This window comes from Camelus bactrianus, chromosome 3, assembly GCF_048773025.1.
Source record: "Camelus bactrianus isolate YW-2024 breed Bactrian camel chromosome 3, ASM4877302v1, whole genome shotgun sequence".
Classification (NCBI taxonomy): domain Eukaryota; kingdom Metazoa; phylum Chordata; class Mammalia; order Artiodactyla; family Camelidae; genus Camelus; species Camelus bactrianus.
In genome coordinates, this window is record NC_133541.1 from 5,593,824 (window position 1) to 5,620,189 (window position 26,366).

Here is a 26,366-nt window from a genome sequence, read left to right on the forward strand (position 1 = left end):
TGAACTTATCTACAAAACAGACAGACTCACAGACATAGAAAACAAATGGTTACCAAAGGGAAAGTAGGGGGGATAAACTGGGAGTCTGGGATTAGCAGATACACAGTACTATCTGGAAAGTAGATAAACAACGAGGACCTACTGTGGCGCACAGGGAACTATATTCAGTAGCTTGTAATGACCTATAATGGAAAAGAGTACTTGTACTCATGTATAGCTGACCCTCTATGCTGTACACCAGAAGCACAACATTGTAAATCAACTACACCTCAATGAAAAAAAAATGCGCTCTTTGAATTCAGCTCTCGGGGCTCTGTGCCAGCGGTGGGGTCTGCTTCAGTAAAGGCGTGGGGAGAAGGCTACGTGAGCACCACCGGGAATCGGCTGTTTCCAAGGATCCTCACTGCAGACACCTTGCAGCCCTGGTATTCTATGCAGGGTCCCTCCCAGAAGGAAAGGGGGCGCCTTCATCATGAGCTTACGGTTGTAGCACTTTATTCATTGTGGTGGCTGCTGTGAATGACGTTCTTAATAGGGGTTGTCTTTTATTTCTTAAAATGTTAACTGCCATTATTTTCTCAGCATGCTGCGCTGTGACCTTGCCCCTCGGCGCTCTGATGCGGGCGAAGTCCAGGATGACTCAGAGCTCTGATGAGCAAGTCCTGGCCTGTCAACGACCAAAGAGCTACAGGCATCACTTCCACCCCTTCTCTGCACCAGCAGGGCGAGACGGTGCCCAGAGCACAAAGGGAAACCAACCAGGGGTGCCTGGCCGAGGGGAGCAGCTGGTAACTTCCAGCCAGCAAGGTCCTTCCATTCATCCGAAATCCCTGCGGCCTCAGAGCACGGGGGCCGGCCGAAGTGGAATCTTCGCATCAGTGTTTCCATGGTGCTCGTTCAGATCACAAATGGCATGAATCCTAGTCTAGTTAATTCTCAGCCATGGAAAGAATTTTGTTCTCTGCGTTTCTGACCTTCCCATCTTACAATTATTCATTACATTCTTGCCCAAGGTGACTTGAGTAGAGAGAGTAATTGATTCATGTAAAGAATAATCTTTTCTATCAGAAAAAAAGTGTTTTTAATAGCTGGATTTTAGTAACGAAGTCACATGAATTGCAGGAATAAAGATTTTCTTCAGAAAGCAATGAACTCCAAAAGATGAGGATTTATTTCACGCCCCCAAATGTTACTACCCGCCACGTACCTCCTGCCTGATACAACGGCCCTCCTTGTCTCTCAGACTTGCCGGATACCCCAGGGGCAGGCAGAACGGTCCGTCCGACACCCCGTAGAGACGGCCTTGCAGGGAGACAGAAGGACATTATTTCTTGTCCATCAAGGATGCTCTTCAAAGTTCTCCTCATACAGATGATGAGGGATACAGTGAAGATTTTAATCAGCTCTGCTAACTTTTAAAATCATTTAAAAATGTTACCATTTTTTTTCCTAAAATACCAGGCCTTGCCTTTTGTATATTTTATGACACTTGAATTAAACTAAGCAGAAAGCAGACTCCAAAGATCACTGTACTCCTACGTCTCATGGTTTATTTTTTAATGGTGAAATCTTTATATAAGCTGGCACCCACAAAGCCAGTGGCCCAAAGGGCAGCTGCATCTGGAGATGGACTGCAGGCTGGGACCATGCACCCGGTCCTGGGGCAACCTCTCTGCCGTTGCCTGTGACCCAAAGCAGAGAACTTTCCTGAACCCCCGTTTCCCCTTCCCCAGCCTCTGCAAGGGAATGAGAACAGAAAGAAAGAGTTCTTAGGGTCTTTCCCAGCTCTCACAGTCCTTGTCTTCATGCATTTTCTCTTCGTGCCTCCTCCATAAACCAACAAGGAAGAAAACAGTACAAGATGATGTCACTTATTTAAAAAGCAAAAAACAGAGAAAGCCACGAGCTGCTTGGGCTGGTTGTTCCTCTGATGCATAGATTCTGACTTATATCTGGTTGCAAGCTCCTTGCTTAGCCAGCATTTTTATTAGTGGGCAAACATCCAGAATGAAACAAAAACATGGTTATGACTTTTTCCCAAATTAAATCTTGCACTTGGCTTAATGTCAGTGTCTACACTCAAAGAGGGGTCCTCCCAATACGAGCGGGTTTCTCTGCCTCAGGATCACAGTCGGTCTCCTGCAGCAGAGACCAGGGGGCAGGGACACTGGTCTTTCCTTCACACACAGGAGTCAGGGACACCTTGAAAGGAAGAGGGAGAGAAAGGCCCCAGGATCTAAAAACAGAGATGGGTGAGATTGTTTGTCCCCTGTGGTTTGTCGTTGTCTAAAGGATGCTTTGAGGGTGTAAAGAAGAAAAGTGAAAATATTGAGGACAGAGAAATTAATGTGCAGTCGCATGTTGTAAAGTCCTCCGAGGATGTGGCTTTGGAGAGCCACCCTCACTGAGAGGGCATGGGGGGGTGCCTGGGAGGCAGAAGGGGTGATGTGTTTGAGCTTCGGTCCCATGCACCCTCATGAGATGCTGCAGGGGATCTGCCTGGGATGTTGGGGTGGTGATTCCTCACCACGGGGAGAGCTTCCGTCTTGACACACTGGCGAGGAGAAGCAGGAGGCAAACCCCGCCGGTGACATCAGTGCTTCTCCTCCCCGAGTGCTGCAAATCAAAAGGGATGTTTTTGCTTGTGGGCGTGCGGTGTTGCATGTACAAGGGGCACAGTATCCTGTGGTGGGGTCTGACACCCGGACGTAGACTATTTCTCTCCTGGATGTCATGATTCAAAGAGTCCTGCCACTTAAAAATACATAAATAAAATAGATAAACAACAAGTTTCTACTGTACAGCACAGGGAACTATATTCAATATCTTGGAATAATCTATAATGAAAAAGAATATGAAAAAGAATATATATGTAACTGAATCATGATATGTACACCAGAAACTAACACAATATTGTAAATCAACTGTACTTTAATATAAAATTTTTTTAAAAATAAAGAATCCCACCATTGTGTGACACTGTTACTTTGTTACGTTGTTACTTTGTTACGTTGTGACATTGTGTGCAGCTGGAAGCTTCTGACTCTGAAACAGAGAGTCGGCGGGAGCGTAGGAGGAGGGCATTTTCAAAGGGAGATCCAAGCCCTCTTCAGAAAGCCTGGTGCAGGCTCCCCAGAGGCCCCGGCAGGGGCAGAACCATCCCTGTGGGGGCAGCGGCCAACCAAGGAACGACCAGCCACCACAGTCACTCTCCTCCGCCTGAGGGCTTCCCTGGCTTCACGCTCTGGGGAGTCTGAGCCTTTCACTGCCCCTGCCGTCTGCCCCTCGCGTACCCGCCACTCCGGGGCAGGGCAGTGAACGGGGCGTTGCTGCACAGCTGTGTCCAACGGCCAGTCTTTTAGGAGTTGTTGGGCATTTCCAGAAGCGCCCAGCAGCCTGGAAGGGGGTGCAGGGCTGGGGTTCTGCCCGGCAGGCATGGGAGAGATGGAACGGTGGTGACTGCAGGGCTGAGGGTGGGGTCCAGGAATGATGCTGCTCTGCTGAAAACAAGGGCAGGTGGCCCCATCTGTGCTCCCAGCTCTGCACTGGGAGTGCTGCTTCTGAGAATGTCAGCGATGTGAACTTAGAATCCGGAGCAGGGAAGGCTTGCCTCAGACAAATGCATTGTTTAGCCAGTAAGGCTAGCATTGGCTGGGGAGGAATCTTTTCTTCGCATCTGGGGATTCAGCCTGAATTGGAAGCTATGCTTTACAATTACTACGGCGGAGATCAGAGCGCTTGTGTGTCTTAGAGGCGAGCCTGGGATCCGGGGCTGCACGGCCTGAGAGTGACCAGGAAGCCGGCCCACTGTCCAGGAGGTGGTAGCTCATACCCCAGGCTCGTAATCCTGAGGAATTGCATTTTCCTGAGAGCAAACATCAAAAAGATGAAGGTGAGAACCAGACACACAGTAACTACGAAACATTTCCCCCAAGACAGTGAGGTGGCTGCTTGGATGCCTTCCTTCCTCATTTTGCAAAAGGCCATCGAGATAATTAAATCACACCGTTTCAATAAATCTCTGCTCCCTCTGCGTCTCCCTGACACCCAGCAGTGCAGGGTGGGGGGTGGGGGGAGTGCTGCTGCCTCCCGCGTCTTAGTGAGTGTCGGTCGCGGCTCTCAGCCCACTCACACCAGCGCTGGAAAAAAGGCTGCTGAATAGAAAGGCAGGAAATAAAGTTCAGGCGGGACATGAGAGCCACCAGCGCAGCCTCTCGATGGCACAGAAATTACTGTCACTAGTGAGGGCAATCTAAGTGCCACTCCTTGTGCCCAACTCGGAGTGACCTGGTACTTCACTGCTTCTGTGTGTGTGCGTGCGTGTGTGCGTGTGAGGGCCCATTTTCCACATGTGCTTTTCTCCTAGGTCCTTCCATCTGCGTGGCTATCAGTTTCCATGTTTATTTGTCGTGGGCTGCAGAGCGACATAAATGCTGCTTTCGGCAAAACTCCATTGAAGACGAGGTGAAATGTTGTGTCGTGTGGGTTTTAAACCCTTGAAGGGAGAAGGGCTCACAGGTCACACCAACTCTGAGGACACAAGGTGGTGGAGGCCAGGGGACGTGCGTGTGGAGAGCAGACATGGAGGCCCCACTCTGCCCCGTCTGCTCGGTGCTTGTATGAACGGGGCAGATGCCCCTGTCCTGGGGGGGACGTGGATGCTGTCACACTGCCAGGAGGTGAGGGAGGAGGCAGTGCTAAAGAATGACAATGGAAACCTGCACTTGGGACCAGCTGAGGTGAGGCCCACGCTCTATCCAGAGAGGCCAGCCCCAGGCGGCTCACCCCCTGTGATGAGTGACAGAACCTGCCCAGGAGGAGGGGAGGGGTGGGGGCTTCCACACAGGAAATTGCGTACATCCAACCCAGCAGAACAGAGGTTAGGGTCAAAGTGTGTCTCAGGTCCACAGCTAAATGGGGACACCAGCTGCCTCGCCCTGAGTGGGAAGGAGTTAGGGAAACCAGCCACACTTGGCGGGTAAGGGGATGCCATCCTCCCTCCGTTCCCCCCTCTGCTCTCCCATGTGACGTGGTTGTGCTGGGCTCCGAGCAGCACCCTTGATGGGCGATTGCTGAGGGGCAGGAGACACTGCAGGTATTTTGTGCATGGTCACGGGGGCTGAGAAGACCCCACAGGGCTCCCCCAACCACAGCTACCCCAGAACCCCAGTACGATGTCCTCTGCATGGGCATCCCACAGGCTCTCTCCAGGGACACAGCATACCCGTATGTCCCCCTGCTGTTCTTCACTCTCAGAAAGCACAAGGTGCCCACAGTCTGAAGGGCTGGTTTGACCAATACTGTAATCTCAAGGTTGAGGCCAGGAGAGATCCTGGGCTTTGGAGCCAGGCAGGCCTGCTCTGATCCTGACTTCACCGCTCCGCAGCTGTATCCCGGGCCAGTCAATTACCTCCCCGAGCATCAGGGTGGCCATCAGTGAGAGCAGGTAGAACAATACTTACCTTTCAAGGTTGTTAAAAGGTTGGTCAATCTATTAGTGGAATTAATTATATTAGCATTTCAAATAGAAAATTTATGTGCATATGATTATCGCAGATGCATGGGGTAAAATTCACCACCAATTCTTCAAAAAGACCTGGCAGAGCAGGAATAGAAGGAAGGCGCTTGACCTGATGCAGGCTGTCTGCCAGAACCTACGAGAAATGACCTGCCTGCCTAAAAGGAGAGGCATTTCCCCCAGAGTCACCTGTACGCCAAGGAGTTCTGCTTTTCATGCTTCTGGCTCCTACTGACCTGGATGTGCTAACCACCGTGGTGAAAATAAAAATACATAAATAAAAAAATACAAAATAAAGATACATAAATAAATACAGTGACATTCACCAACCGTGTAATTAGATGTCCAGGAAAGCTGGGAGGAGGAACAGAAAGCTTTTTGCCAACTGAGTAAAGCAGCCAGTTACAGGGACTATAAACAGCAACTTGTCTCTGTGCAGGAATGAGCAATCGGAACACTTTATAACTAAAGTTCCCAATTCCATCAAAATGAAAGTCAAGAAATAATCCCCCAAATACCTGTGGAAGGTACGTGAAATTCGTAACACTTTTTGGAGAGCATCAAAGGAGTATGAGTCACTGGAGGGGTGCAGTGAGACCCTGAGGTGGCACAGCTGGCCCGCGAACACATCAGCCCCTCTCAAACCAGCCTACAGATGGACGCGACACCTACCAAGAGAGCAGAATACTATTTAGGGAACTGGACAAGCTGACGGGGGAATTCACGTGGCGGGTACAAACATAAAATCCACGGGAAGCATCAGGGGAGAACTGATCCTTCTTAAGATAAATGTATGGTAAGACTTTCATTGCAATAGAACAGGGAAAATATAGATTATGTCCTGTGTGTTTTAAAAGAAACTATCAGTTTCAGAAAAATTAAGTTTAATACCTTCCTACTTTACACGATGCAAAGATAACTGCCATGTAGGTTGGCATAATATAAAAAGATGGTAAGACTGTCCAAAGAAAACATAGGATAATATTTTTATAATACAGAGACTTAAAAGAAATAATGAGCAGATGATACAGCTAGAAGTCGAAATCTTCTGTCTAAAAGTCCCCATAAACAAAATTAAAACAAGCAACCTCTAGAAGAAGAGGTTTACAACACGTACAATTGACAAGAAATTAATGTTCATAATGTATAAAGTGCTCCTAAAATCTCTTTTGAAAGTAACTCATAGACCCACATAAATGTACTCAATTTATCTTTGACAAAGTAAAAAAGATAATACATTGAAGGAAAAAGTAGTAATTTCTACAAGTAGATCTAAAACAACTGGACGTCCATATGCAAAAAAAAAAAAAATAAATCTAGACACAGATTCTTTACAAAAATTCAATCAAAATGGATCATAGACCAAAATGTAAAATGCGAAACTATAAAACTGCAAAGAAATAACATGAAAAATTCAGATGAACTTGGGTATGGAGATGACTTTTTAGATAAAGTACGAAAGACATGATCCATGAAAGGAATAATTAATAAGCTATTAATTATTAATAATTAATAAGCTTTCAGTAGAATTAAAAACAAGCTACAGAGTGGAAGAAAATATTTACAAAAGGCATATCTGATAAAAGACTTTGATCCAAAACATACAAAGAACTCTTTAAAAACAACAGTAAGAGAACAACCTGGTTAAAAATGGGCAAAGGTCCTGAACAGATACCTCACTAAAGAAGGTGTACAGGTGACAATAATCATATGACAGGATGCTCATCATCTAATGTCATCAACAAATTGCAATTTAAAATAACCATGAGATACCACTACACTCCTATTAGAAAGGCCAAAATCCAAAACACTGGTGACGCCAAATGCTGGTGAGGATGCGGAGCAATGGGAATTCTCATTCATTGTTGGTGGGAAAGTGAAACGGTGCAGCCACTTTGGAAGACAGTTTGGTGGTTTCTTACAAAAGTACCCTCTTATCATGAGATCCAGCAATGATCCTTGGTGTTTGTACAAAGGAGCCGAAAACTCAAGCGCACAAAATGCCCTGTATACCAATGGTTGTAGCCGGTTTATTCATAACTGCAAAAACTTAGAAGCCAACAAGATGTCCTTCAGTGAATGTATATATTTGAAGTTATATGTGAATGTATATATATATGTATAATGATGTGGTATGTATTGTACATAAAACTTGCCGGAGGCATCTGGTAGATTAAATATCACCCCTAATACATATTGCATAGAATAGAATACAAATTATAATAAGATATAATACAATACATGTATTAGTTGTATTAGCTGTCACTTGAAAGAGTTTTCCTGAATCACAAAAGGTTAAAATTAGAAGTGACTATGGAGATCATGTGGTCTGGCGCTCAGAGGCTTTTTTTTTTTTTTTAACATTTGCTTGAATTAAGGCACAAACGCAATGGGAACTATTCACGTCTGCGGGGTGGTGAGTGCCTCCCCTGTCATGCATATTTAGTTTTGTCCTGACAGTGCATTCTCTAGGAAGCAGAAACAGAAACTCACAGTGGAGGACCCAATAATCAAGAATTTACTTACAGGAGTAGCTCTGCCCCGTAGCTCCTCACGCTTGCTCTTGCCACGGGGTTTTCAGAAGGAGCAAGTGCGTGGACTCGGCGTGGAGACGTGGTTCCCCTGGCAGGAGGCAGGGAGGGGAAGGCAGGCCACTGCCCCTCGCCCTCCTGAGCGACAGTCTGCACTTCACTGACACCGCTGTGACAAATCAGGCTTTTCTCAAAACAGGTAACGGTAAAAGGGGAGGGATAAGGTCTCCTTTCTTATTTTTTAAGAACACAGGTTTATTTAAAACAAAGATTTTCCCGAATCCCTTTACAGCCTTCTTCCCCCAGGTACTGAATCCGATATTCCATCAAGTAATCATATGCCACATTTGTTTCCTTTCCTTCTCTGACACATTCTTCAGTTTCATCCCTTTAGAAAGGAAAAGTGCAAAGACTACTCATGGAAGCTGCCAAGGCATGCGGGAAGCCTCTGGGAGTGTTTATCAAAGAATGCGGAAGGCTTTCTGGGGCACACTCCTCCAAGCCCGGGGCTGAAACACAGAGGAGCCCTATTTATCATTCTTATTACATGGGGGCAAAATGAGAGCTTGAAAACAAGTGCTCGCATTCAATGTGGGTGATAAAAAGGAAAACTTTTTAGAGAAGGGATTATTAAAATTCAGAGACAGCAGATGCCTCCAGCAAGTTTTCACCAGGGGAATTTTGGTGAGTGAGCTTTCATTTTCAGAGTTTTAAGCAACTGGAGTTTCCATTTTCAATTTCAGTAAAAAATATAAAATCTCTATTCCTCAATATGAAGAGAGGACATTTAGGATGTTGATATACGTACAAAAATGTAAAATACGTTTTCATTAATTTCGGTATTCTGTTTCAGAAGTTTTAAAATTACTTTTAGCCATCCATTCTCAGTAATATTTTTTCTATAAAAGAAAAATAAAAGACTTCATTTTTTCTTATTCATCAGACTCCAAGGAAATAAAATAGTGTATTCTACTAGAGAAATACAGTTTGATAAAGCCAATCTGAAATCTTGATTTTCTTCGTTATAAAGTTCCCTCAGGACGAGCTGTACTGGTACTACAAAGAATAAATACATAATTACCACGTTCTGGGAAGTAGCAGCTGGTAGTGATCATGCTTCTGTCTTGACGGGTGTATTGGCAAGGGAGGCTGTAGGGAGATAGATAGACATATTTTCCACAAATAATTACTTTCTTGGACTTTACCCAGTTCACTTTTAAATCATTATCACCACCATCAACATCATCATCTTAATTCAAGTCTAATGAAAGAAATTGTTTTATGCAAAACCTGTGACTCCTTGTCCCAGGAGGAAGATTGTGACCCCATAAGAACGTGTCCTCACTGAGTGCGTTACTTAAAAGGAATTCAAAGAATGGCACTAAAGTTGCTGGACTTGGAATTTGGAGATGCAGCCTCGAGTCTCTTCTTCTGCATATCAGCTGTGTGTCTCCGGCCTCCTTGTCTGAAGTCCTCCCTCTGTGAAAGTGGCGGAATAATGAGTATCATGTGAAAAACGCAGTAAGTATTATAAATTAAAAAAAGTGTCAAGTTCATTTCCACTTGGGGGCAGGGCTTATCTGAACCACAAGGTACGGAGTGGGGATGACAAACACATGAGTCAGGGGTCTAGTCCCGGCTGAGCTGGAGGGGCCCCCCTCCCCCTGCACACCCCAGTGAATTCAGCGATGACACCTGGACAGATCGCTGGGATCAGCAGTTCGAGAACTCAGGCGGATTGCGGAAGGTCAGAGTTCAGACCTCCATCGAACTGATGGTGAGTTTGCCACATCTCATGGCCTGAAGCCCAGACGTAGGCATCAGGGTGGACAAAAGACTCCAGGAGAAATCCCCTAGTTCAGGCTCGAGAGACAGCAAATTGTCTCGTGAGCAGCAGCAGCAGCAGCAGCAGGCAGAGGCACCTAACCTGCCGAGGAGAGACTCTCCCTCTTCAGTCAGAGGAGCTCTGCCCTTAGGAAAGCGGGCTGAGCATCTTTGTTTTCCTTCTTTATGAGTTCCTGTCACTTGGCCTTAACGGTGGGCACAGTTTTTGGGAAGTTCACAGCAGAGTAAGATAAATAAACCCTGAAAACTAAGTTTTCAGGATCAAAAGGGGAGCTTAGGGAACTGAAAAGATTGTGGAGAGAGAAGAACTTGCAAAAGCAACCTCGTAAGTTGTTTACCAATTCAGAAGCTTAGCCTCAAAGTGCACGAGCATGGACCTTGTTCATCTAAAGCAGCTTACAAAATAATTCAAGAACTGAACTAAGAGTCGGACACTCTGCCTGGGTTGTAGACTCAGCGCCATCACACACGCTACTCAGATCATACAAGTGCTTACAAACTTTAAAAGTGGAATGGTTGTTCAGACCATTGCCTACAGAAGACTGGATGTAACTTACAGCCCTTTCCTCATTTTTCCATAACAGGAAACATCAACATTCTCATAAGCTTTAAATAAGACCCAAAAGCCTTATAATATTCAAAGTGCCCAGGATACCATCCAAGATTACTCAGCGTATGAAGAACCAAGAAAATCTCAGCTACGTGGGAAAAGGCACCCAGAAGAAGCAATCCCAAGATGGCACAGATGTTGGAAATATCTGTCAAAGGCTTTAAAGAGACTATGATAAAAGGCTCCAAGAAGGAATGTCGAACATTGTTAAAACACATGGAAAGATACAAAGTCTTAACAAAGAAGTGAAGATACAAAAAAGAAACAAATGTATAAGAATCATATGAGGTCCTTTAAAAGTTCCTCATTGATCTGATGGAATTTTCACATAAGACTGCTGTGTGAGAGAAGGGGGAAACAGAGAAGACTGTTTATAAGTTTGCAACTGAAAATATGAGTGTGGAGGAGACTGGAGGGGCACTTATCTGCAACTAAGATTGGTTACTGGAGCACAGGAGGGGGAAATCCCACAGGTAACTATTTAGGACAAGATTTTAGTGGAACCTGTAGAGTGTAACTTATCTCTAAGATACTGTCAATACATAAAAATAGAACATGCACATTGACAAAGAATACATGATACAGCCATTGATTTACTCTTCTTAAATTCCTTTTGATTCTATAGAACATCTATAACAAAATGTTTTTAAAATGTATCTCCTGTGGGCATGTTTGCATCAGGAGTCATAAACCTTCCTCAAAGCATTAATAGGAGATGGCAATGTGCTCTCAGGTGTGGACATGCTTGGTGCACTCTGGGATGGCACACAGAGCTTAAAGATGTGCCCCATTAATATCAGATGTTCCTTGCACCCTCGAAAATGCCAAGATCACCAGTTTAATGCTACACATCTTTTTGTAACTCAGATAAGTCCATCTTTAATCAAATTCTCCCATCTAGAACACTTTAGGAAGGTGCCTGTGGCTGATAGAACAATAACCACCAAAGACGCTCACATTCTAACCCCCAGAACCCATGAAAATGTTAATTTACACAGCAAAAGGGACTTTGCAGATGTGATTGTGTTGAGGATCTTGAGATGGGGATAGGACCCTGGATTGCTGGGGTGGTCCAGCGTAGTAACAACAGGGAGGTGGGGGATCAGAGTGAGAGAAGGGGATGTGAGGATAAAAACAGAGACCAGACTGATGTGGCCCAAAGCCAATGAATGTGGGTGTCTCTAGGAGCTGGAAAAGTCAAAGAATGGATGCCTTCCCCAGAAATCTCCAGAAGGAACACAGCCCTGCTGATACCTTGATTTTAGCCTGGTGAGACTTCTGATCTCCACCACTGTGAGATAATAAATGTGTGTTTAAATTTGTGGTAATTTGTTACAGCTGTCATAGGATGGGAACACCATCCCCTTCAGAATTCCCGTTGATTTTTCTCTGTTCTCTTGGGGAGCACAACTGTGGACCATGCCTGTGACCTCTGTCACCTGTCCTCATGTTCCTGATACTTCTGCTTTCTCTTGGTCTCCAGTGTTGCCCTACACTGGGCAAATTTCCTCTCCCAACATTGACCTAATGCACTGAACATAAAGCTAATATAGGTGGAAAGTTTTATGGACATTTTGGGGCTCATAGAGATGGATTCTGGAAGAAAACAGTCTTATTGGAATGCTGTGATGGAAACAGTTATAGCTACCACATTTCCATTTTTACAAAATGCATCGGCTCCCCCAGCAGGAGCGATTTCTTTCCCTGACACTGTCTCTTAAGTGTGTTTGGACTCCACTCTCTCCCCAGCCCCTCTGGACCCTTTCCCCTTCATTTTCACATCCCTCCCCTCACTGATCCTGGGCTGCTGGTGGAAACTCAGAGCTACTCTCTCCTTAAGATTATGCAGAACAAGCCAGCCTTTGATTTCTCCTTCCAGATCACGCTCTGAGTTTTGGAATGGGAAGCCAAAGAGACCATTAATTTACTTTATTCCACTGGAAGGAGAGTTATGCCATGAGAAAGCAGCTGCAGTTAATTTTTGCTTTATGTAGATTTTTAATTTCAGCATTCCTGCTATAAAATGACTCTTCTCCTGCCCGACCTTTCTTCTCTTTTGCATTGTTTCTTTCTCGCCTTTGCCGGGTCCCGGGTAAGCTGTAAGTTGTTCCTGGAGGAGGCTAGGCTGGTGACTCTGTCAGTGTGGTCTCTCTACCACTGCCACCATTCACTCCTTTAATTTCCTTAAAGTAATAGTGAAGTCATGGCTAGATGTCTCTCAATTCAAAGTGGCCGGTGGGTTCCGTATTCATTCCCGCCCAGGTTACTTCCCCAGGAGAGGAGTGTTGACAATGTTTAACCCAGCTTTTGAGAGCGGAAAACTCACCTCCTAGGTGGTCATGAAGACACAGTAGATGACATGGGAACACAGCTTTCTCCATATCTCAGTGTTTGAAGAGATGACTTTCGTATGGGAGGATGGGACCCAGCGGAGACGTGGGGCGAAGGCAGGAATTGTCTCAGGGGACGTGCGAATTGTTGCTCCCTTTCCTCCCCAGGGACTGAGGCGGTCCATGTGCGCCATGGCTGGGCCATCCCTTTGCTCCATAAGGCTCATAGGTGGCTGTTACTTTGGTGTCGCTGATTTTTCCTGGGTGCTACCCTGCTCCTCTGGGAGGGATGCCTGGACAGGGCAATGTCACAAATGGGGGGTGAGGATCAGAGGGTGGGTGGCACTTCCATGGGAATGAGACGCTGGGAGAGAAAATGTCACACTTAATACCCAGAACCCTGTTGCGGGGTTTGAGCACACAAGCTAGGGGCTTCCTGAGGAATGAGGAGGGCCACAAATTGGTGTGATGAAGGGACGGTGACACGGGAGGGGCGACCTCTGGCAGCAACCCTAGGACTGACTGGCTCGGTCTAATTTCTCTAACAATAACTTGACTGATGGAAACATTAGTGTGATCTGTATTATTTAAAAAGTTGGACTTCAAGGAGAAATCCTATCACAAAATAAGGAGATATTTTGTGTGTTCTCTGGTCCCCTGCCCTGGCTCATGTGATGTGTGTGTTATAAATACTTGAGTCAGACACTTAGTCACTGGGAACAACGTCCCTAAAAGTGAGAGCTGAGTCTTGTTGTCGCCAAGATAGAGAGCTCATATCTCTGCACACGCTCCATAAACACTTCTTGAATAGATCCAGATGCAATAAATATGCACTCCCCAGTGCTCCACCATCTTTAAGACATTGCCCCGGTGCTTTGGGGTGTGCAGAGCTGGATCAGAGGATCTAGGCCCAGAGGCACACATCCAGGAGTAACGGTGTCGTAGCCAGCTCAGGCTGCCACGACACAATCCCGCTGGCTGGGTGGCCCAATCAACACACATTTATTTTCTCACTGTTCTGGAGACTGAATGTCTAAGATCAAGGTGCCCAGTAGGGCTGGTTCCAGGAAGGAGCTCTCTTTCTGGTGTGCAGATGTCCCCTTCTTGTTGTGCCCTCACATGGCTTTGCTGTGCACTTGGAGAGAGAGAGAGAGAGCTCTGGTGCCTCTTTTTCTTTTTATAAGGACACTGGTCCTATCAAATGAAAACCCTACCCTATGACCTTATTTAACCTTAATTATCTCTCTAAAGACCCTATCAACAAATACAGTCACTTTAAGGGGTTAGGGCTTCAGCACAGGAATTCTGGCAAATAAGTGGTTTAAAATGAAGAGAATCATTTTAATTTAAAACATAAATCATCAAAATCATAAACATTAAGAGTTTCCTTGGTGTTCACTCCTGGGATATTTCAAAAGATGATAAAATATGGAATTAGGCAGAGCTTGTTAAGATCCACCATTTTTATCATATGACCTTTTCATTTTGAAATGTAAATGCACATAATAAATACGTTTTCCAGCCTGTGTGGCTGCTCAGAGGTTTCTCCAACCCCCCAAAAAAACAAGCTAATTAGACGTGAAATATCAACCAGTGAGCAATTACAGCCCAACAGAAAATACCCCAGTGATTCTGTACATTTTATAAATTTATAATTTAGGCAAATCTCAGGATTATATCTACATCATGTATTCAGAAACAGCAGTAAAACCTGGTCATCATGAACATTAAATATTCACTATCTACTTTGCTTTGGTTGGTAATAAGTACACATGAATGTCTTTTCATTTGTTAGATTCCTTTTCATATTTATGTCTAATTTTTCTGTTCCCTTTCTCTACCAGCTTCAGTAAGGAAAAGCATGATTTCTTGTGTGTAATGACCTGGCAGAGTTTTATTGCAAAGAATCCAGAAGCTCTAAATTCTGGAAGGTCAGTAAATCCACGGGTTGAAATCAAATGTTGGTTGTTTTTCCCTTTAGGTATAAACTATTTTGGCAATTCTGACTCACCTATATGAACAGGTGGGGATTTTGACTGTCTTCTTCTTTTGGTTCATTCTAAAGCGGAACCTGAGATTAAGGCTTGAGCACAGGTGGTTTATCTGTGCAGGGACCCATCATGATGGGGCAGTGCCACTCACGCTGGAAGAGGGGTGTGCAGTGGTTTGCTGGCATGAGAGTGGCATCTGTCTGTCTCTTGATCCCTGTGTGGTCATGGAGTGGCCTTACCCCGACATCGTTTATACTCTCTGAACGTCGTTTATGCTCACTTGAGAGCATGATGGTTCCACTGCCAGCGAGGCTGTTTTTCACTGTCGTGGTATCTACATTATCTTTCATTTTATTCATAACAGAGAGAAGTTACTCCAGCAGGGTTCATTCTGGAACAGTCTTTGGGACTTTCCTCTCTTGGACGGTTAACAGCTGTCACTGAGAGGGAGTGGGACTGCGTCCAGAACTAATGCCAAGCACAATTGCACAACTGCACATTGAAAGACTTTTGTAAAATGCTAAGCATTAAGAATGTGTCTAATTCCAAAGAAATGGAGCTTGTGTACATGAGCATTTTATTCCCACAGCTAAAATGAAGCACAGGACAAGGACGATGGCTCAACGTGGCTTGGCCTGAATTATGCAGATGTGTTTCTGAGTTTTTAAACAACGTGCTCTGGATATGACCCAAGGTGTGATGAGACCTCAGACTCTTCCAAATCCAATAATTCACTGCATAACCACAGTGCTTTCTCTGCACACTTTTTGTCTGGAATTTTTGACCACAACATCCCATCAAACTCATTCAGATGTCTTTTTTTTTTCTTCCCCCCCCCCAAATCTATGTGTTTAACTGAAATCCTTGGACCCCATACTTCAAACACCCAGAGTATCTGCTAACAGTGGGCATACTTGGGCCCATCCCAAACCTACTATGTGATCATCTCTAGGGCTAGAGTCTTGCAATTTTTGAAGGTCCCTCAGGCAATTAGACGGTGCACCAAAATTTGGGACCCTTGGCTTTATACAATCCACTGCTGGAGGAGTGCTTACTGGTTTTAGACGAGGAAATTCCCAGATTGAATTTGAAATTTGGATTCTGCGGTCTTTTGTATGAAGGGCTGCCTCCACCTGTTGTTGGGGTCCCCTTGTATCCCTGGATCCTTACAGCCGCTTTATTTTCCACCTACAGTGCGTTCTCCCAAACCCCACCCAGAGTTTTCCATCCCATTTATCTCTCCACCAGTTGTCAAGTTTTTTGTGTGTTCACTTCCAGGAACTGATGGCAGATTTGAATGATTGATAAGAGAATGTGGTTCCTGCTTCACCTGAGAATGGCTGCTGTTGATGGAAACAAGAAGGAAATAGATACTCTGTTACACTGAGCCAGTTTCTAACATAGGGGGGAGGCTTTTCGGAAGTTTGAATTGCATGCTCTGGGGAACGATGAATCTGCCTGAAGACGACATCAACTTTGACCTGACGTTCGCAACACTCAGTGCCCTCGCCTGGCCCTCCGCCCCCACTCACAGGCGGCTATTTCATAGAGAACGTTCTGGTAACTGTGCCTGAGGCACTTGCCGAGATCTGCCTGGATCCCCACCCTGACCCCAGTGGGTTTCTCCTGGTGTCCGAGCTTCCATCCATGATGCCCTTTCCTCTGAGCGTCATCTGTGGGGGCGCATTAGTGAAAATGACCCGCTGATGCGTGTGGCTTCTTTGTGCTGCTCTGGGAACAGAGACGCGGTGTGTGTAGCCCTCAGAAGAAGCACATCCTGGTTTTACCCCCGGCAGAGTGCGTATCTCCCATTCCATCTCCCTGCTGCAGGTTCAGAGGAAGATCAAGGCACCAGGTTGCGGAAAGTGGCTGTTTCGTTCAGCAGGAGATAATTCACACACGGCTGTCTGGGATGCTCACACCTATTTTGAAGGCTCGCATTTGATCTGTTCCCCAGGAGCCAGCCATCTGTGGGTTTTAAGGAGTGTGATTATTCAGACACTCATTATCAAAAAGCCAGAGGGCCTGTCTGACGCAGAGAGACGCCGGCTTCTGTGCTCCAGGTGAGCCCACCAAGCGGCACTTACTTCTCTCCTGCACCTGTTGCGCTGCATTGTCTGCTCTGTCCGTAACGGACACATGTTATTCTTCCCCCTAACTGTAAGCAGAGTCTTAGAGTTTTCCTAACAGGTTAGTTCCATTTGCTCCAATTTCTGTCCTTCTTACGAACTTCCCTCCCTCATCACACGCACAGTCCACACACCTGTGGGTGTTTTCTCATCGCTGTCACTGCACACTCATGTTGGGGCGTGTGTGTGTGTGTGTGTGTGTGTGTGTGTGAGCACACGTCCCCGGATGCACAGGGATAGCAGGCTGCCCTTCAGCTCAGCCCTAGGGATTGCCCAGCGGGTAAGTTGCCCCTGTTTCCTGAGACACCAACCCTCTCCATCTGCTCTCAAGCATTCTGATCCCTCCCTGCATCTGGGCCTGGGAGCTGCCCGGAGGTGGGTTAATTCTGATGCTGTCCTAGGGGTGGCAGCCAGCCTCCAAGACAGCCCGCAGTGAAGCCTGCCTCCTTGCTTTCCTACCCCTGGGAGTCCTCTCCTGGATCATGCCAAGGTTGGTCTGTGTGGCCAGCAGCACATGAAGAAGCAATGATGACACTTCCCAAGCCAGGTTACAAAATGGCGCAGGGTCTCACCCCAGGTTCTCCCTGTCTTAGGCTGCTTGCTCCAGGGACTGCTGGCTGCCTTGTCCTGAGCCGCCTGAGGGAGTGAGCAAGTCCTTGACCTACAGCCAGTGATGGATTGAGGTCTGCCATCAGTCCTGGGAGTGAATTCAGAAGCAGCCCCGGCTGAGTCCTGAGATGATGATGTCCCCAGCCTAGAGATGGAAAGCAGCCACGGGAAAAAGCCTCAGCCAGGACCATGCAGCTAAGCCCATCCCAGATTCCCGAGCCACAGAAACTGAGGTAGGACCTGTTTCAGCCTCCATGTTTGGGGGAGATTTGTTACACACACTGTATGAGTGATGCACCAAGGCTGCAATGTTGTCTCCTTAGGTCCCCTTTGTCCAAACGATTTACCTTCAAGATGAAATTCCCAGACTGACTGATCTGGCAGGACGCTGTGCCATAAATCTTATTTAGTGCTGAGTCTTGCCATGTATGCAATTCTTGTGCCAGGAGATCCAACATACAGAACAGTGTTGGGCAAGAGGAGGTGCCCAATAGGTGTCTGCTCAGTTAGTGATGCAAAGAATGTGGCCTTGATGTTCACAAGATCACACTCCCAACCAGACCCCAAGGAAACCACCCAATCTGAAGGAATATTGACTAGAAGGTGCCATCAGTTGAACCACTGAATGCTGCCCAGCAAGGATCACCAGATTTTACACACCATCCCAAGACCGTGTCCATGCTGGTCCCACTGTTCCTGTGACCTAGTCTTGGAGATTTGGGTTCCACTCGGAGGTGAGGACACACCTGAAGGCCCTCTCTCTGGGCTTCAGTCAGCCCTCCAGCTTTGTTTTCCTCAGAAAAGGGCTGCTCGCATCCTCACAGGGACCTCTTCCTCTCCTATTTCTCCCTCACCTCCCTGAGTCCATCGCAGACTGCTGGCTTCCTTCCTCGTCTGGGAGACAGTGTTCTCCTCTAGTCTGACTTGATGTGACTCTTCCTGGCAGGACCACAGGGCCAGCCTCAATATACTGGACAAATGTGCCCCTCTCTGGAGTTCATTTTAGTGACTCACTTATCAACTGCCACCCTCACAGTCCTCATCCATCACCTTTGACCTTCAGCTTCTGACCTGGGCTTCAAGGACATTATCAGCAATGACTCTGTAGGCAGATGAGAGGATGGTGACGTCACCACAACCGCACTGCCCTGCCCACATTCTTTATGGAGGTCTTAAATTTTGGGGGGAAATTAATATTGGACATTGCTCTTTTCTAGCAAATAAAAGATGTTAATATATTCCTGTTACTGGCATGGGCATGACTATGTTATTAGAAGCCACTGTATCATTTCCCTGATTTAGACAGAGATGTCTGTTTATAAATTCTGCTTGTAGTTTATTTTCACAAATAAAATAGTAAAATTAAAAAAAAAAAAAAAACAACCTCTGTCTGCAGGGAGGGAGGTGTCCCTACCCCAGCTGACCACTTCCCAGGTGTCCAGGGGCTGCCACAGAATCCCGATGTTCCTCTCGGTCAGGGGTGTGCACCGCCCGCCCATGCCTGCGGCTCACCCATTGCCCACGTCTGCTTTCGCCTGCTACAGCAGAACTGAGCAAACGCACAGAACCTGTAAGGGCCACCAGAATGAAACTATTTGCTATCTGGCCCTTTATGGAAAACATTTCCCAACCTCTGCTGTCTAGACCGGTAGATGCCAAAAGTATGCATTTTACTATTACCGAAGCAGGACTGGCAACTACTGCAAAGCACGTAATACGCGCACAATGATAAGCACAAAACAGCTGACGCGGCAGCATTTTAACACTGCAAGGAGAGACAGTCATCTCAGTGCTGAAGGAGAGGATGCAATGGATAACTTAATTAGGAATCCACCAGAGCCCTGAGTTTCCTCATATTTAATGAGAAAGCCCAACACTGATGCAACAGAAATGATCATTAGAATTTGAATTAAAATATCAGAAGGTGAGTCCCAGCCTTTCTCCTTTCCATTGAGTGGGTTGCATAAGTTAGGACTGGATCCCATGACCTCATATCCATCCCATGGGAAGGAGGGAGACTCACAGGGATGGACAGCTACCTCGTGTCAGCCATTGTGCTATTTTATTTTTGTTCCAGCATTTTTGTAGATGAGGTAAGTAAGGCTGAGGGGGTGAATCAGCAGCCCTGTTATACAGACAGAACTGGCCCTTCTGGGATCAGAAGGATGTTCTGCTCCCCCGAAGCCTGTGCTCTGCTGCATCTCACAGAGCCACTCAGGGGAGAGAAGTGAGGCAGCCCTGGCAAGTCAGGTGATGTGTGGGACGAGGTGTAGCCCTTTACCTGAAATGGAGTGACCACCGGGTCCTCTCTGTCACGTGCCCAGTGGGCGAGCCTCTCCAGGCCAGCGTTGGGGCTCGCTTGTAGCACTACTGTCAAGTCTGTACAGGGAGTTTGCTGAAGAGGAGGACAAAGGGAGCTGCTGTATGGTGGCCCTACCCCCACTCAGAGAGCTCGGGATGGCCAAGGATGGGTGGTGCAGCCTGCAAGGTGTGAAAGAACATGCAAGCCCGAATGAGCCATCAGGTCTCCCGTACCCTGCTGATTGGAATGTAAAATGTGCAGCTGCTCTGGAAAATGGTCTGGCATTTCCTCAAATAATTAAACATAGCATTACCAGGGGACCCGCCAGTCCCACTCGTGGGTACATATCCAGGAGAAATGAAGACACATACCCACCCAGAAAGTTGAACACTAATATTTATAACAACATTATTCATAATACTCAAAAGGAGGAAGCAACCCAAATGTCCATCAGTGGACACATGGATAAACAAAAGGTGGTCCATCCATATGATAGAATATTATTCAGCCATAAAAAAGAAGGGAGCCCTGATACGTGCTACAATGTGTGTGAACCTTGAAAATATTATGCTAAATGCAAGGGGCCAGTCACAGAAGAACACATATTATACGATTCCTTTCATATGAAATGCCCTGAATCTGCAAATCTGTAGACACAGAAAGTAGGTTAGTGGTTAGCAAAGGATTGGGGAGGGGGAGAGGAAGGGTGATAACTAAAAGGTATGGATTTTCTTTTTGAGGTGATGAAAATGTTTTAAAATTGACTCTGATGATGGTTGCACACATCTGTGAATATACCAAGACCATGGAATTGCACACTTCACATGAGTGAACTGTATGATATGCAGATTGTAACTCAATAAAGACGTTAAAAATATCCCTGATCACAGCCATACCTCTCCCTCCACCTTCCTTGCTCTTCCGCTCACACTTCTAGGTTTTAATTGGCAAATAATCTTGAGCATATAGAAAAATTATGTGTCTATTCACTGCACCATTCCCTCCCGCACATAGAGAGCACGTCTACTTAGCTGAGAATAGGAGGGTCTGGCAAACATCAGCTCCCAAACCTTAAAATATACGCTGTCTGTGTGTGCTTTTTGTTTGGTACTTGTCAGCAACGATGAACGTGACACTGAGAAACAGTCGTGATGAAAAATCAGAGTCGCACAGTAACAGCCATGGGGTCTGCCCAGCATCTCCCCTCTGCCACGGCCGGGAGATAATTAAGTCTGAAGCTGTGCAGTGGTTTGAAAGAAAAACTACTGCAGTTTCCTGCGAGCAGGTCTGTTCAGGCTCCCCCTGCTGGGAAGTCGGCTTTCCAAAGAGCCTGAAGGTCATGAGCCTCTTTGCACGGTCTCTCTGCCCTCAACTAAATGTTCTGTAAATAATTAGACATTAAAGTCTTGGAAATAATAAAGCCGCCATATTCCACGGGTAGAGGACTAATTGGCAGAACTGTCTTGCTGATCATTAAATCCCCGGGTCAGAAATGCCCGGCTCGGGGAGGAAAGGCAGCAATTCTTGTCTAACGTTGGTATTTATAGCCCTTTGTTTTCCCGAGAGCAGATGCCTTCCACTTTGTGAGCATAAATTCAGAATCTTTTAATTTCCCGCTGCCGTCCACAGATTATTTAAGCTTTTGGGCTCTTCTATAAACAGTGTTAACTTAAAAAAATAATAACAATCAAAGGACTGAATGATGTCAAAGTCGAACTTAAAAGCCTGGAAGCTGTGGAGGCACCAATGGGTCTGCTCCGCTGAGGGTAAGTGGCTGGATCTCATGAATATTCATGAGCCACCGTGACTAAGCAGGGGGCGGCACACTGTCCAGAAGAGCCCCGAGGATGGACCCCAGTCTCCACAGAAGCCCCAGGGCAGCCCCGCCCTGTTGGGTCCTGCCCTTAGTTTTCTCCTCTCTGAATCAGAAAATAAAACCAGGGCCTGCCTTCCTCCTTCTCCAAAGTTTTTTACGAAGATCGGCGAGATCAATACCTGGATTGTGCTGTGAGTCTCCCGAGACAAGGCTTGAGATTAATGTTAGCTATGTTTTAAAGACCCTTCTCCTGACCACTTTGTGTGTGTGTGTGTGTTTATTGAAGTATAGTCAGTCAACAACGTGTGTCAGTTTCTGGTGTACAGCAGAATGCTCCGGTCACACGTGAACATACATGTATTCATCTTCACATTCTTTTTCACCAACCACTTTTGATGAGCGGATCTAATGGGTCCACTTTGAGCCTGGCCCGCCAATCTCTTCTAAACGCAAATTAAAATTAATTTTGGTGGAAAGTATTCCTGGATACTTAGTATATCTTTTAAAGTGATTAGAGACATCCTGGGGTGTCAAAAAGTCATCAGCACATTCACCTGCACGAAGGTGAGCTCTGATGACGTCCTCAGTCGCCTGTGCCTCCCACACGGTCAGAGAGGAGGGAAGGGAGCTCGCTGGCTCCCACGCATCACGGGGCTCGGTAACCTGGGGCGACCGGATGGATTGTCCTATGACTGGATTCTCCTAAGAGTCCAAGAAGTGGGGACTGTCAGTTCTGACTTACTGATAGAAGCGGGGAGGGGTTTTATTTTTATTTTTGAGATACGAATGCAGAGGTAGTAATACTTCACTTCACATTGGCAGAGACATTCACAGTTGTTAATGTATTTTCCTGTGATTTTTAGTTAGGGAGCTAACAAATAAATAGGTTGGGAAAATAATTAGGTAGAGGATAGTCAGGGAGAGTAATGTCATTCCTTTCTTAGAAAAGAGGAACAAGATTCAAAAACAGGCGCCAATGCCCCCATAAAGGACAGCAAGCAGCAGGGGCAGCTGTCAGCTCACTGTTCCCGACTCCCCGCCACACCTGGCTGGAGCCCAGGGCACAGACCACCTGGAAGGGTGTGGCTGACACCTCCCCTGGACCGTCTCCCTGTAGAGTGGCACCACTGATAGCCTGTCGCTCTAGCAGCAGGAGACCCCCGCCTGAGAAGCCAGCTGGCACCACGTGAGCCTTAGCCTCGACAATCTTTCAGCTCGCTAACCTGCTGTGAGTCAGGCAAGCATGGTGACATTCATTTTTGTCACCTGATCCTCCACTCACTGCCTCAAGGCACCGGTATGGACGTGCATTGCAGTTGGCACTAGACTTTCGTTTTACAACCACCTCTCCTTGGAAAGACCCCAGCCCAGGAAGACTTCCAGGGCCAGGGATATGCTGTGCAGCGAAGGTCACTTGTTCACTCAGTGGACTGGGAATCGTGTGGACACGCGAGGTAAAGTGCAGACTGCAGCGCCCACAGGGCACCGACTGCACTGTCTTCCGGAGCCCTGAGCCGTTGCCTATGACTTGCCTCATTCCTTTCTGCACAATAAAACCAACCGGACCGTTAATCCACCACAGATGGATATTATCACGTGCTTTGGTAGGGACCCAACAGCAGATCGGGTTCATTGCTCCTCATTTCATATTAAAATGTTCGGGAGTCTCCCAAGAGACCATGTAAAAAGTGAAATGTATCCACTGCTCTGCATTTGCTAATTTGGGAAGAGTTTTGATCTCATTTGCAGGGCTTAATATAGAAACTCATTGAACCTGAACACACAGCAATGTGGGATTTTTCCAACAAGAAAATATCTGTGACATGTGTCAGAAATACACACAGCAAGCTGCCATCTCTTTACATACATATGCCATAAATATATGTGTCATACATATGTCATATATATATATAGATGTCAAAAATTCTGAGACAAAAATTGACTTAGCTCCTAACAGCACCGTGCCTTCCAGTTCTTCCTAATTTATTTCCCCTGATTTTTGAAGGAGATATGATGCATTTTAAAGTATAAACAGCTTTGTATTGAAAGGACATATGATAATTCTTTATCATAATCCTCAAATTTCAAGGAAAGAACATGAGATGGAAATTCTAAATGGAGGACTGAAAGACAAGGACCCAGCATCGATTGTTTTGACACGGCATTAGACAAATACTAGACTAATTTACGGCACTTGGCCATCTTCTAAGGACCCCAGTCCCAAGTGTTCTCAGGCAGTTCTGGGGCACAGTCATCAAACCAGCCTGCATGACAATGTGACCACATCTGTCAAACTCAGAGTCCCCGCCCAGTGCTGGCCTTCCTCTCCTCCTCTCCCGTTGTTGTGTAATTTATTTGCTGGCTTTAAAAAAAAAAAAAATCCGTTGGTTGCACTGAGACGCAGGAACAGCCTGGGTGGAAAAGAATGGGCAGGATGGGATGGTGTCGTCATAGCAGTGTCTGTAAACGTGTGACTGTGCCTTGTAAAGGTGCGTGTGGGCATGTCTGTTCCTGGCAGGTGATGGTCCAGCCACAGCTATTCTGTGCAGCTACACTGGTCTTGTGTATGAAGTCAGGAAGCTGTCCATACATATCATCTGAACTGCTCAGATTAGGCTGTGAGAAAGGAAAAATCTCCCACTTTGCCGCCACTGTTCACCACGATGGGGGAGGTTGTAATGAAAGAGAGTGAGAGCACGTGTGTGGGGGTCAGAGCCGAGTACTCCGTGTATCAAATCTGAGATGCTCCGAGGATGGTAAAGGTTTATAGCCAGCTTCATGGTCTCAGAGCAATGCATCGTATGGTGGTAATGGCGCCGTTCACATTTGAACAAGAATGGGAGGCACAGGGTAACTTGACAGAACTTCACTGAGCCCTTTCCTAGTACTGATTACAGACCACAAGCAGTGAAGTATGTGATTCTGTCATATTTAAGAATATACTGTCCTCTGTGAATGAAGAGAGCAGGGTGAATGTCATGTGTGTGGCTGACAAAAAGACAAACCCAGTGACCCCAGCCTGGGTGACCTACAGCTTCCCACAAGTGCTGGGAAAAGTTACCAAGATTTAGTGGCCTGGACGACACAGATTCCCTGTTTTACAGTTCCAGAAGTCAAAGGACAGGGTGGTTCTTACCAGATGAAAATCAAGGTGCTGGCAAGGCAGCGTTCCTTCTGGAGGCTCGAAGCGGGTGTACCGGCTTGCACGGGGTTGTCCCCGGTACATGCCTTCCTGGAATCTCAGAATGTGACCTTTCTTAGGGAAATAGGTTCTTTATATGTGAGATCAGTGACGTTAAGATGAGGTCATACTGGATTAGGGTAGGCCATCATACAACTTCTGATGACCTCACAAGAGGATGAAACTGACAAATAATAAACTGACCGTCGGCGAGATCCCTGTGCTTGTCACAGTCATGCCAAGGGGAGTGGGCTGTCTTCCTCAGTTTGCAGAGTATCCTCAGAGAGGCCCACGAGGAAGCTCAGTAGTTGGAAGGAAGCTCTAATCCCATCTTGGGTGTCACTTGTCTGCTTTCAAAGTGATTTTGTACCAAACAGTCGCCCTTATGTGGAGCTCAGACCCAGGACGGCAGTGAGGGACCGTGGCCGGCGTGCAGGCTCCGCCCAGCGGCACCCCCGAGTCTCCAGGACGCTGCTGTGGGAGCCCAGGGAGCGTGGTGCGCGGCCCTCTGTGCGGCTCTGCAAGCGCGGCAGCAAGAATGAGGAGCGCAGGCCGCATTCTGACCCCGTCCATGTGCCAGACCCGCACAGAGCACCTGGCCTGCGTCACCTCACCGGGTCCTCACACGCACCCTAGAATATGGCCTCTCTGTTAGTCACTTTACACACAGGTGAAGGGTCAGGGCAAGTGTCTTGCCTGAGGCCACAAGCAGGTCAGTGGGGAAACCGAGATGCGAGCCCAGGTGGGAACCTTCTGTCAAGAAGCTTCTCAAAGTGGGCAGCAGCCTTAGCACCGTGAGGGAGCTTGCAGTAAATCCAGACTCCTAGGGACACCAGGGCTACCGAAAGGGGCCTGCCCTGCCCCGGGTGCGGGTGACGAGCCGGCGCCCTGGGCTGGGGCGGGGCTTCCACGCTGCCCCTTTGGCTGGACTGCCCCTCCTGCCGCTGCCTTCCCCTCCAGCTTCGGACAGGGAGAAGCTGGGACTCACTGCTCTCTCCACGCGCCTTGCTGGGCTCGGACAAGGATCCTGTCCCGCATTTTAACCTCTTCGTGACACTAGTTCCCACTGTGACGGAGACACAGGAGACACATGTGTTTCCTTGGGAATCCCTTTAGTGGTCAATCTCACAGAGTTAATGTCAGGACTAACATTAACCTGAAGGACTTGGAATCACAAAGAAGAATGTGTGTTTAAAGCTTTGAGATTTAACGTTCTAAAAGGAAGTTTTAACGATGTAAAAGTGTGACGGAAGATGGAATATGATGCCTTGTTTTATGTTCTCCAGATGCAAACCAGACAGGCTCAATATCTGCGGCAGGAATAACCTACCCAGATGTCCGGTAGTGCCAACACTCCACCACCGAAAGCAGCGAGCCGCCCTTGTGCGCATGGAGACCCAGACCCGCTGGCCAGCTCAGCAAGAACTCACTCACGTCAAACGGAAGCCTGCAAGCGTGGGCACCCAGGTCTCCATTCCATTAGGCTTTTTTGATATTGAAAGTG

The 26,366-nt window shown here is 46.8% G+C and overlaps 2 long non-coding RNA genes across 6 annotated transcripts; one reads left to right on the forward strand and one right to left on the reverse strand.

The window, feature by feature from the left end:
- Nucleotides 1-2,042: 2,042 nt before the first annotated feature.
- Nucleotides 2,043-9,477, reverse strand: LOC123612929 (uncharacterized). Its single transcript, XR_006720223.2, has 5 exons — nt 9,340-9,477; nt 9,131-9,198; nt 8,045-8,233; nt 6,037-6,186; nt 2,043-3,865 (listed from the first exon to the last, which is right to left on the reverse strand). It is a non-coding gene; the product is annotated as an uncharacterized LOC123612929 (long non-coding RNA).
- Nucleotides 8,110-26,366, forward strand: LOC105081228 (uncharacterized). Of its 5 annotated transcripts, none has more exons than XR_012503562.1 (7): nt 8,110-8,248; nt 9,359-9,570; nt 10,479-10,977; nt 14,679-14,765; nt 16,104-16,888; nt 17,548-17,796; nt 26,149-26,366. It is a non-coding gene; the product is annotated as an uncharacterized LOC105081228 (long non-coding RNA). The 5 variants fall into 5 exon arrangements; XR_012503561.1 differs by lacking the exon at nt 26,149-26,366 and adding an exon at nt 17,887-17,979; XR_012503555.1 differs by lacking the exon at nt 26,149-26,366 and having other exon boundaries at nt 17,548-17,979.